Source organism: Sinohyriopsis cumingii, chromosome 10, assembly GCF_028554795.1.
Source record: "Sinohyriopsis cumingii isolate HCF-2022 chromosome 10, ASM2855479v2, whole genome shotgun sequence".
NCBI lineage: Eukaryota > Metazoa > Mollusca > Bivalvia > Unionida > Unionidae > Sinohyriopsis > Sinohyriopsis cumingii.
Window position 1 is genome coordinate 15915101 of NC_142970.1, and position 13774 is coordinate 15928874.

Here is a 13774-nt window from a genome sequence, read left to right on the forward strand (position 1 = left end):
CCTTATGAGTCATCACAAGTCCCAAGTCACCTTATGAGTCATCACAATTCCTGAGACACATTATGAGTCATCACATGTCCTGAGACACATTACAAGTCATCCCATGTTCTGAGACACGTTATGAATCATCGCAAGTCCTGAGACACATTATGAGTCATCACAAGTCCTGAGACACCTTATGAATCATCGCAAGTCCGGAGACACATTATGAGTCATCACAAGTCCTGAGACATTATGAGTCATCACAAGTCCTAAGACACCTTATGAGTCATATATAAAAAATCTCCACAAGTCCTAAAAAAATACTACTTTCATTAGGAAGACTGATTACCTGATGTTTAACCATAACAGTTTATTTCTTGAACTTGTACGTAATTCTGCCATTTCTTGAACTTGTACATAATTCTGCCATTTCTTGAATGTGTACATAATTCTGCCATTTCCCATTTCTTGAACTTGTACATAATTTTGCCATTTCTTGAACTTGTACGTAATTCTGCCATTTCCCATTTCTTGAACTTGTACATAATTCTGCCATTTCCCATTTCTTGAATTTGTACATAATTCTGCCATTTCTTGAATGTGTACATAATTCTGCCATTTCCCATTTCTTGAACTTGTACATAATTTTGCCATTTCTTGAACTTGTACGTAATTCTGCCATTTCCCATTTCTTGAACTTGTACATAATTCTGCCATTTCTTGAACTTGTACGTAATTCTGCCATTTCTTGAACTTGTACATAATTCTGCCATTTCTTTTGAAACTTCGGCAAGAATAGAATCCTGTAATATTGGCTACAAATAGTATAAATACATGTGTATTTTTTATCATATCATTAATGATTCATTAGCTATTTATCCAAGTTAATAAATGTACATGCATTATACTGACATGAGATATATATACAAGTTTCCAGATACAGTCCAATATTTTCATTTAAACCATATACTTATAAAATTTGTACAATTTGAATGAAGCATGTTATGTTTCTCTTTGTCGTCACAGAATATTGGGCACAGTTTGACTACATGAAGTATATTTTGTTTCTGTGCATTAACACAGAATACTGGGCAGTTTGACTGCTTGAAGTATATAGTGTTTGTGTTGTCAACATTGGGCACAGTTTGACTGAAGTATATTGTGTTTCTGTGTTGTAACAACATATTGTACATGTATCGTTTTCGGGTCAGACAACTGTTAAATGAATGTACAAATTACATTCAGTTCAGATTATACAATTGGTAAATGAATGCACAAGTTAAATTCAGTTCAGGTTAGGCATTTGGTAAATGACTCTACAAGTTAAATTCAGTTCAGGTTATACAATTGGTAAATGAATGCACAAGTTAAAATCAGTTCAGGTTAGACAGTTGGTAAATGACTGTACAAGTTAAATTCAGTTCAGGTTATGCAATTGGTAAATGACTGTACAAGTTAAATTCAGTTTAGATTATACAATTGGTAAATGACTGTACAAGTTAAATTCAGTTCAGGTTAGACAGTCGGTAAATGAATGCACAAGTTAAATTCAGTTCAGGTTAGACATTTGGTAAATGACTGTACAAGTTAAATTAAGTTCAGGTTATACAATTGGTAAATGAATGCACAAGTTAAAATCAGTTCAGGTTAGACATTTGGTAAATGACTGTACAAGTTAAATTCAGTTATATGTTGTACACATTAAGTTTTAATTTCCAATACAATTATTTTTTCATATTCAGATTCATATAGCAACATATTAATTGTATTAATATTCATGTACAGTCCTTTTATGAAAGTTGAGTTTAATGTGTAATGTTAATTTGATGCATGCTGCATATTACTGCTCACCTCACTGAGCTGCAAAAAGTTTTAGACGGTTTACAGGCCAAAATGAGCAGACTGCAGAAGGTTCTAGACTGAGTTTGCAGGCCAAAATGAGCAGACTGCAGAAGGTTCTAGACTGGGTTTGCAGGCCAGAATGAGTAGACTGCAGAAGGTTTTAGACTGGGTTTGCAGGCCAAAATGAGCAGACTGCAGAAGGTTCTAGACTGGGTTTGCAGGCCAAAATGAGCAGACTGCAGAAGGTTCTAGACTGAGTTTGCAGGCCAAAATGAGCAGACTGCAGAAGGTTCTAGACTGGGTTTGCAGGCCAGAATGAGTAGACTGCAGAAGGTTTTAGACTGGGTTTGCAGGCCAGAATGAGTAGACTGCAAAAGGTTTTAGACGGTTTACAGGCCAAAATGAGCAGACTGCAGAAGGTTCTAGACTGAGTTTGCAGGCCAGAATGAGCAGACTGCAGAAGGTTCTAGACTGGGTTTGCAGGCCAGAATGAGTAGACTGCAAAAGGTTTTAGACGGTTTACAGGCCAAAATGAGCAGACTGCAGAAGGTTCTAGACTGAGTTTGCAGGCCAAAATGAGCAGACTGCAGAAGGTTCTAGACTGGGTTTGCAGGCCAGAATGAGTAGACTGCAGAAGGTTTTAGACTGGGTTTGCAGGCCAAAATGAGCAGACTGCAGAAGGTTCTAGACTGGGTTTGCAGGCCAGAATGAGTAGACTGCAGAAGGCTTTAGACTGGGTTTGCAGGCTAGAATGAGTAGACTGCAGAAGGTTTTAGACTGGGTTTGCAGGCCAGAATGAGCAGACTGCAGAAGGTTCTAGACTGGGTTTGCAGGACAGAATGAGCAGACTGCAGAAGGTTCTAGACTGGGTTTGCAGGCCAAAATGAGCAGACTGCAGAAGGTTCTAGACTGGGTTTGCAGGCCAGAATGAGGAGACTGCAGAAGGTTTTAGACTGGGTTTGCAGGCTAGAATGAGTAGACTGCAGAAGGTTTTAGACTGGGTTTGCAGGCCAGAATGAGCAGACTGCAGAAGGTTCTAGACTGGGTTTGCAGGCCAGAATGAGCAGACTGCAGAAGGTTCTAGACTGAGTTTGCAGGCCAGAATGAGCAGACTGCAGAAGGTTCTAGACTGGGTTTGCAGGCCAAAATGAGCAGACTGCAGAAGGTTCTAGACTGGGTTTGCAGGCCAAAATGAGCAGACTGCAGAAGGTTCTAGACTGGGTTTGCAGGCCAAAATGAGCAGACTGCAGAAGGTTCTAGACTGGGTTTGCAGGCCAAAATGAGCAGACTGCAGAAGGTTCTAGACTGGGTTTGCAGGCCAGAATGAGTAGACTGCAGAAGGTTTTAGACTGGGTTTGCAGGCCAGAATGAGCAGACTGCAGAAGGTTCTAGACTGGGTTTGCAGAACAGAATGAGCAGACTGCAGAAGGTTCTAGACTGAGTTTGCAGGCCAGAATGAGCAGACTGCAGAAGGTTCTAGACTGGGTTTGCAGGCCAAAATGAGCAGACTGCAGAAGGTTCTAGACTGGGTTTGCAGGCCAAAATGAGCAGACTGCAGAAGGTTCTAGACTGGGTTTGCAGGCCAGAATGAGTAGACTGCAGAAGGTTTTAGACTGGGTTTGCAGGCTAGAATGAGTAGACTGCAGAAGGTTTTAGACTGGGTTTGCAGGCCAGAATGAGCAGACTGCAGAAGGTTCTAGACTGGGTTTGCAGGACAGAATGAGCAGACTGCAGAAGGTTCTAGACTGAGTTTGCAGGCCAGAATGAGCAGACTGCAGAAGGTTCTAGACTGGGTTTGCAGGCCAAAATGAGCAGACTGCAGAAGGTTCTAGACTGGGTTTGCAGGCCAAAATGAGCAGACTGCAGAAGGTTCTAGACTGGGTTTGCAGGCCAGAATGAGCAGACTGCAGAAGGTTCTAGACTGGGTTTGCAGGCCAAAATGAGCAGACTGCAGAAGGTTCTAGATGGGGTTTGCAGGACAGAATGAGCAGACTGCAGAAGTTCATTGATTGTTCATTTAATGGACCGAAAATCATCATGCTCATCATCAGCATGCCTTAAGATGATATCATTACATCTGTTAATGTTTAAGTTTCTGTATGTTCATTTTTGCATCTGACTATTCTCTTTATTGACGATAAATTATCAAGTATGTCACCGTTACAATGAACATTTAAATTTTATCTTTAGTTGTCCATTTGTTTATATTTCATCTATCAACCATTTGATACCTGGCTAATTTTTTTTAGGTCTGTAGAAAGTCTCCATAATGACTTTTTTCTTCTATCTCTAGCACATCTTATATACACACATAATCAAGTCCTACTTGGTCAACAGGACACAAATTGTGTCTGTGAATGGAAGACAATCCAGCCCAGTTGATCTATGTTGTGGTGTTCCACAGGGGTCTGTTCTTTTTATTCTATACACTCAGCCATTCTCAAATGTCATAGATCATCATCCATTTTCTCACCAATTGTACGCTGATGACATCCAACTAAAGTTGATGCTACCATCCAAAGTGTAGAGAGGTGCATTTCTGATGTGAAATCATGGATGACATGTAACAAGCTGCAGATGAATGATGATAAAACTGAGGCCAATCTGATCACAAAACAAAGACTTTCTCATTCACATCCTTTACCTTAAAACAATAAATATCAGCAACACCAACATTAAATTCACAGTCAGTACGAAACATAGGTGTTACTCTGGACAGTACTTTCACATTGCACCAACATGTCATGAACATATTCAAGGCTGCTTATCTTGAGCTGAGATGCATCAGCTCCATTCGGAAATATCTTTCAGTTGATGCTACTAAAACACTTGTGTGTTCATTAATACTTTCAACACTGGACTATTGTAACTCAATTCTGTCTGGTTCATCTCAATATCTACTCCAGGAACTTCAAAACACAGCTGCTCGGATCATCCTCAGAGAACACCTCCCCGCTGCTCTGTATCCTACGCTGACTATCATTCGATCCAGAATCAAACACAAAATTTGTTCTCTGTACTATGTTTCACTGACAGACTCCAGTCCAACACACCTATTCGATCTCGCCCATGAGTACACACCAGCAAGATACTCAAGTTCCTCTTCTGACAATCGTATACTCATTATTCCCACTATGAAAACAAAGTCATATGGACAGCGTTCTTTTGTATACAAGGGCCCAGCAACATGGAATGAATTGCCTACATAGACACAGTGATCCCATTCAAGAGTGCTATTAAAACTCACTTATTTCGACTGAAAGAACAAACTTAAAGACCTAATAATGTTTCCTACCTTAAAAATTTTCAGCATGTTTTTTAATTTCATGGTGGTTTTTTTGTAATCATATCATTATATATGTTTTATCTTATGTTATAGGTGTTGTCTAATGTTGTAAAGCACTTAGAGTTTCTAAAAATTAGGCGCTATACAAAGTCCTCATTTTTTTTATTACAATGAAGAGGTGTTGTTTTCTCATCCATTGATTTGTCAGTTCCGTTTTGTTTCCACACCATAATCAAATTCTTCTCCATTTTTCATTATGTGTACTTTTGCCTGTAAAGCAGAATATATTCCCTCAAAAGACTTCAAATATGATTTCTTTTCAAAACCTGCTCAGCAGAAAATAACCAAATTGGACACAAATGATCTGGCATTGAGACTTCCAGTAGTTCTACAAATGATGCTAATCTACAATCATAAATGGCCACCATTCCAAAAACAGAAACAAAAACTTGAAATGACTCCTCAAAACAGATTTGACAATTAGCATCCTGACAAGAAAGCCTTTCAGTTTTATAAACAGCATGCAGATATATTCAAATATAGTCACTGTTACTGCAATAGGAAGAAAACCCACTGTAAAGCAATTGCTCTGAAATTTCTCTGCAGAATTTGGTAAAATTTAACAGAAGATATTCGGCATCTAGGTCTTTCAGAATTTTACAAATGATGCCTACTCTATGAAACATGGTTGCCACTGCTACAGTTTAAAAATTACATTTCACACATCTGCACATAGGGCTGTTCAGTTTAAACAAATGATGTCAGTCTGTAACAAGACTGCTATGAGTAACAGTAGAAAAATTTGTCCTTGTCACTGTGCCTTTTACTTATAGAGTAACAGTAGAAAAATTTTTCCTTGTCGCAGTGCCTTTTACTTATAACAGAGTAATAGTATAAAAACTTATCCTTGTCACAATGCCTTTTACTTATAAAGTAATAGTAGAAAAACTTGTCCTTGTCACAATGCCTTTTACTTATAAAATAACAGTGGAAATACTTGTCCTTGTCACAATGCCTTTTACTTATAAAGTAACTGTAGAAAAACTTGTCCTTGTCACAATGACTTTTAATTATAGAGTAACAGTAGAAAAACTTGTCCTTGTCACAATGCCTTCTACTTATATAGAAATGATCCAGATCCACAATCATAAATGGTGATGCCAAGAAAGAAAACATTTTCTGATAGAATTTTATATCAGGAACTCACAAAACTAAATTTTACCAACTTTAACAGAGTGCAGCCTGGCAATGAAGCTTTTCACTTTCGGACCAATTGTAAACTTTGTATAAAAACTTCAGGGGCCAACTGAACTCAAACTTCCTATTGGCCCATGCATTGTCTTGGTTAAATTGTTTCAAAATAAAATGTACATATTCAGCAAGTGCCATTATCTGCAGGTACTTTGAAATATCTTGATTTCCACTGCTTTATTTATTGTACATGATCCGAATGTGAATCTGATTGTGACCTCAAGGCGAAAACTTTTGCAAATATATGGCTGTGAGGCAGATGACAGCCTGCTCAGATATATCAGGCCCACTCTGGCCTCTTCTTTCTAAATTTAAAATAGAAAATCAGTTTTACTGTCTTTCAAGTTTTGTGATATAATTTTTTATTTAATGAAAAGAGACTCTTATTTGAGACCATTATTTCTAAATAAATTGAATTATTATAATAGTCATTACGGATATATACAATTTATGTTATCAAGAAATTGCCAAATTTAAATTACTTGTAATTTGAATCATTAACACTGATCTCATCAATGTTGCCATCATAGTCAATATCAGTGTTCAACTGTTATTATGGAATATGACACGGAAAATTAAGGAAAATAAAAATATTTTCCAGTGGACACTCAATAGTTTTGATATCAATTAATTACATAGATTTTAAAACATTCAGATGTGTGTATGTATGTATGTATGTATGTATGTATGTATATATATATATATATATATATATATATATATATATATATATATATATATATATATATATATATATATTGATATCAATTAATTACATAGATTTTAAAACATTCAGATGTGTGTATGTATATATATATATATATATATATATTTGCACATCACTAATGCTTGCATACATGCATACTACAAATGCTTTAGAAGTTGTTACCTTTACAGACTTCTCTCCTCAGCTTTGAAGTCTAAAGATAATCTGTTGTTACTTGATCGTGTTATGTATATTTTTTAAAATTCCCATTTATTGATGATGTAACATTGTGTTTTGGACTTGACCTTGTCCACAATCAAGTTCATTTCTACCTGATGTGAATCATTGATTTTGGTTTCATATACAACATGTCAGTCATTTAAACTGTCAGCTGGTGCATGTGATGTTGGAGCAGTATAAAATAGTGTAGATTATCCAGTGTGCTATTTTTCCAAGAAATTAAATAAGCACCAGAACAATTATTCCACAATCAAGGAATGTTTGGTATTGGTCTTGCAACACTATGAAGTGTATTGTAGAAGGAATGTTTGGTATTGGTCTTGCAACACTATGAAGTGTATTGTAGAAGGAATGTTTGGTATTGGTCTTGCAACACTATGAAGTGTATTGTAGAAGGAATGTTTGGTATTGGTCTTGCAACACTATGAAGTGTATTGTAGAAGGAATGTTTGGTATTGGTCTTGCAACACTATGAAGTGTATTGTAGAAGGAATGTTTGGTATTGGTCTTGCAACACTATGAAGTGTATTGTAGAAGGAATGTTTGGTATTGGTCTTGCAGCATTATGAAATGTATTGTAGAAGGAATGTTTGGTATTGGTCTTGCAGCACTATGAAGTGTATTGTAGAAGGAATGTTTGGTATTGGTCTTGCAACACTATGAAGTGTACTGTAGAAGGAATGTTTGGTATTGGTCTTGCAGCACTATGAAGTGTATTGTAGAAGGAATGTTTGGTATTGGTCTTGCAACACTATGAAGTGTACTGTAGAAGGAATGTTGGGTATTGGTCTTGCAGCACTATGAAGTGTATTGTAGAAGGAATGTTTGGTATTGGTCTTGCAACACTATGAAGTGTATTGTAGAAGGAATGTTTGGTATTGGTCTTGCAACACTATGAAGTGTACTGTAGAAGGAATATTGGGTATTGGTCTTGCAACACTATGAAGTGTACTGTAGAAGGAATGTTTGGTATTGGTCTTGCAGCACTATGAAGTGTACTGTAGAAGGAATGTTGGGTATTGGTCTTGCAGCACTATGAAGTGTATTGTAGAAGGAATGTTTGGTATTGGTCTTGCAACACTATGAAGTGTATTGTAGAAGGAATGTTTGGTATTGGTCTTGCAACACTATGAAATGTATTGTAGAAGGAATGTTTGGTATTGGTCTTGCAGCACTATGAAGTGTATTGTAGAAGGAATGTTTGGTATTGGTGTATTGTAGAAGGAATGTTTGGTATTGGTCTTGCAACACTATGAAATGTATTGTAGTTCAGGTTCTTAGTTATTGTGTTCAGTGATCACATCCCCCCCCCCCCACTTTCATTGGTAAGATGTAAAACAAAAATCTAAGATTATTAAGGTGGAGTGTGATGTTGCAGGAATAAAATATTGACATCAGGCACATCAAAAAGAAAAAGATGTACTTTCTGAGGGGAAGTGTTATGTGTATTTAGTTTGCATTGTTTGTTAGGTGTTTTTTTTTCTTCATTCTAGAACTTTGGAAATTCCTCATGAAATACCCAATAATTCCTGTAGTTTACTTCATTTTATATTGTTATTTTAGCAATACAATTATATCTATAACTAAGATTTTATTTTGTAAGCACTATGTACCTTCCAAAAGGAAACTTTCCATTAGAAAATAGTTTTTGTTTAGAAAATGCTAATTGTGACCAGAGGTTAGGTAGTGGACTATAAAATCCTGGTTTTCTAGAAATTATTCATATGTGCTTTAAGAGCTTAACAGAATACATTGTATTATTATTGTGTCCAGTAATTCAAAATATAACATTTTTGGAAACAAAGGCTTAAATTTATTGTGAAATTTCAAATAAGAATATAGTCTTTGATTGTATTATTGTGATCCAATGAAAGACTGTTGGCAGGTTACCATTACATGGGTAACCACAGGCACGTCAACACTCCCAATTTGGAGTTAGTTTAGATTTCTACTAAAGTTTACTCAGGGTTGTTTCATTTAAACACATGGTGCCCTGAGAAGGCAGTTTTTAAAAAATATATGTCAGGATACTTTTAGCGCACAGAGTTCATATTAAAATGAAAAGAAAATTCTATATTGCATCTATGGATGTGTACCCCACATTAAAAATGCCTTCTCTGGATCCCATGTGTTTTACTGGAACAGCCTTCAGAACTTTAATCATTGGGACTTGTGTCATTCTAGAATTATTTTGGAATTTAATTTGCAATACCAAAAGTTCTACCTTTCACATTTTCACTTTGTTGGGGGGGGGGGAATTTTGTTGAATTTTACAGTGTGTTGTTTCTCATTCCTCTATTATTTTAAAACCATAGTCATAATAATCTGCAGACAAAATACAAAATAAAAATGAGAGTACACAATACACATGGTAAAAATCACAAGTCCTGATATGCTACTTAAAAAAATATATTACAATATTTATTCAAATTTTTCTCTTCAAAATGTCATGGAGTACCGTATAAACTGCTATGAGCGACCACCTGTCATTTCCGACCACAATTGTAATGCACGGATCAATTTTATTACATAAACGCTGTCATGAGCAACCACCTGCTGAACGCAACCAGCGACCGCAATGTCTTGGCAAAATATGCATGTCGACACTGGAATGAACCACCACATTGCAAAAGCGAGGATATACTCCACAGACCTTTATTTAATCCCTGTAAAAATGACCACTCATACCATTCTAAATATATTATTATTATTTAAAAATAGGCTGGCTACTGATGTCTGAATTTTTAGCTATGCTTATTGTGTTTTATAGTTTCTGTCATAAACCGGACTAATATACAGGTTGATTATTTCCTAGTCTAGTTCCCTGCTTTATACACTCCGTGTTGTTCTCCGTTATTTGTATAGGAGTGAGCAACGCAGAGAACATACAAAGTAGGGAACTAGACTAATTATTCCCGCACTTAGCCAGCTTCCCAGCATCTTTACAAATGGCCACATCAGGAGAACAGACATCACTGACCTATATGTAATCAGTTACAACGACCGCTTAATTAGTAACGATTGTTCTGATAAAAAACAAACACAAAATGAATATTTAAAAAAAAGGGATTATTGTTACAGGTGATAGATGCTAATCTGTAAACTAGGCTAATGTACATGTCAGGAATTGCCATTCTAGTGCCAAAGTTGATGTAGTGGTCACATATATTCTTTGTCTTTAAAGTTAATCCGTATTGCCGGGGGTGAATAAGGTCATTGTCTATTAAACTAGCAAGAGAGAATCGTTTGCGGGATTCACTTGATAGTGGCCCAGGCTTTGTTAAGTGATTACATCCCAATCACAAAGCTGTCATCTATTCAGGTTGGTGCAGTCGGGTACACACTATGCTTACAGAGTTAGTCCCAGTATGTCATCCTTGAATGAAGCCGTTGACATTTGTCTCCGAGTAAATGGTTCTGTTTCTGGATGAGATCATTGTTTCTTTTTATTTCAATTATTTATTTTATGTTCAATATTACAACTGAGCACTAACAATTTTAACTCCTAGATCCTTGCTAGCAATGGACAAACCTCCAACTAAAAAAAGACAAATTTTTAGGCTGAAGAAAATAATTTTTGAAACAGAAAGAATTGAAAAATAGCAGATCACATGCAAAAAAGCTGTTTAAACATAAGTAAAACAAATTTAGGTTGTTCTACAGCAAAGGTAGCAATTCAGAAACGATTTCATATGCTAAAATATGTGATCTTCAAATGTAAATGTGATTTTATGTTTAATAATAGACGTATATCTTTATTGCTCTATAATTTTGTTTTCAGATGAATGCATACAATATTTTAGCAAGAACTATTAATAAAGAATAGAACATATGTACAGTGATTGTTGTTATTTTTCTTGAAATTGTTCTGAAACTGAACATTGTAAACTGGTCTTTTTGTACAAGCCTGCTATGAGACCACCTGTCTTGGGAGAATGTTTTTTTTGTTGGCAGAAGGATAACAGGTTTTACTTTATTACAATGCATAATACTTGTACCTAAATACACACACACACACACACATACCATCTTTCTGATTAGGATAAGGAATACCTTCCATGATAAAATAAACCCATCAAGATTCATAACTGTATCTACAACATAATCAGAGAAACTACCAATAAATACAAAAACCTGACACTGACTCAAACACAAGTTACTACTTTATGGCCACCAGAGACAGATGTAGATTATGATGACCCCGTGGTAATGCCACCATGCAGGTAATGATGACATCATGGCAATGCCACCATACAGGTAATGATGACCCCATGGCAATGCCACCATGCAGGTAATGATGACCCCGTGGTAATGCCACCATGCAGGTAATGATGACCCGGTGGTAATGTCACCATGCAGGTAATGATGACACCATGGCAATGCCACCATGCAGGTAATGATGACCCCATGGTAATGCCACCATGCAGGTAATGATGACCCCGTGGCAATGTCACCATGCATGTAATGATGACACCATGGCAATGCCACCATGCAGGTAATGATGACCCCATGGTAATGCCACCATGCAGGTAATGATGACCCCATCGTAATGCCACCATGCAGGTAATGATGACCCCATCGTAATGCCACCATGCAGGTAATGATGACACCATGGCAATGCCACCATGCAGGTAATGATGACCCCATCGTAATGCCACCATGCAGGTAATGATGACCCCATGGCAATGCCACCATGCAGGTAATGATGACCCCATGGCAATGCCACCATGCAGGTAATGATGACCCCATGGTAATGCCACCATGCAGGTAATGATGACCCCATGGCAATGCCACCATGCAGGTAATGATGACCCCATGGCAATGCCACCATGCAGGTAATGATGACCCCATGGTAATGCCACCATGCAGGTAATGATGACCCCATGGTAATGCCACCATGCAGGTAATGATGACCCCATGGCAATGCCACCATGCAGGTAATGATGACCCCATGGCAATGCCACCATGCAGGTAATGATGACCCCATGGCAATGCCACCATGCAGGTAATGATGACCCCATGGCAATGCCACCATGCAGGTAATGATGACCCCATCGTAATGCCACCATGCAGGTAATGATGACCCTGTGGTAATGCCACCATGCAGGTAATGATGACACCATGGCAATGCCACCATGCAGGTAATGATGACCCCATCGTAATGCCACCATGCAGGTAATGATGACCCCATGGCAATGCCACCATGCAGGTAATGATGACCCCATGGCAATGCCACCATGCAGGTAATGATGACCCCATGGTAATGCCACCATGCAGGTAATGATGACCCCATGGCAATGCCACCATGCAGGTAATGATGACCCCATGGCAATGCCACCATGCAGGTAATGATGACCCCATGGTAATGCCACCATGCAGGTAATGATGACCCCATGGTAATGCCACCATGCAGGTAATGATGACCCCATGGCAATGCCACCATGCAGGTAATGATGACCCCATGGCAATGCCACCATGCAGGTAATGATGACCCCATGGCAATGCCACCATACAGGTAATGATGACCCCATGGCAATGCCACCATGCAGGTAATGATGACCCCGTGGTAATGCCACCATGCAGGTAATGATGACCCGGTGGTAATGTCACCATGCAGGTAATGATGACACCATGGCAATGCCACCATGCAGGTAATGATGACCCCATGGTAATGCCACCATGCAGGTAATGATGACCCCGTGGCAATGTCACCATGCATGTAATGATGACACCATGGCAATGCCACCATGCAGGTAATGATGACCCCATGGTAATGCCACCATGCAGGTAATGATGACCCCATCGTAATGCCACCATGCAGGTAATGATGACCCCATCGTAATGCCACCATGCAGGTAATGATGACACCATGGCAATGCCACCATGCAGGTAATGATGACCCCATCGTAATGCCACCATGCAGGTAATGATGACCCCATGGCAATGCCACCATGCAGGTAATGATGACCCCATGGCAATGCCACCATGCAGGTAATGATGACCCCATGGTAATGCCACCATGCAGGTAATGATGACCCCATGGCAATGCCACCATGCAGGTAATGATGACCCCATGGCAATGCCACCATGCAGGTAATGATGACCCCATGGTAATGCCACCATGCAGGTAATGATGACCCCATGGTAATGCCACCATGCAGGTAATGATGACCCCATGGCAATGCCACCATGCAGGTAATGATGACCCCATGGCAATGCCACCATGCAGGTAATGATGACCCCATGGCAATGCCACCATGCAGGTAATGATGACCCCATGGCAATGCCACCATGCAGGTAATGATGACCCCATCGTAATGCCACCATGCAGGTAATGATGACCCTGTGGTAATGCCACCATGCAGGTAATGATGACACCATGGCAATGCCACCATGCAGGTAATGATGACCCCATCGTAATGCCACCATGCAGGTAATGATGACCCCATCGTAATGCCACCATGCAG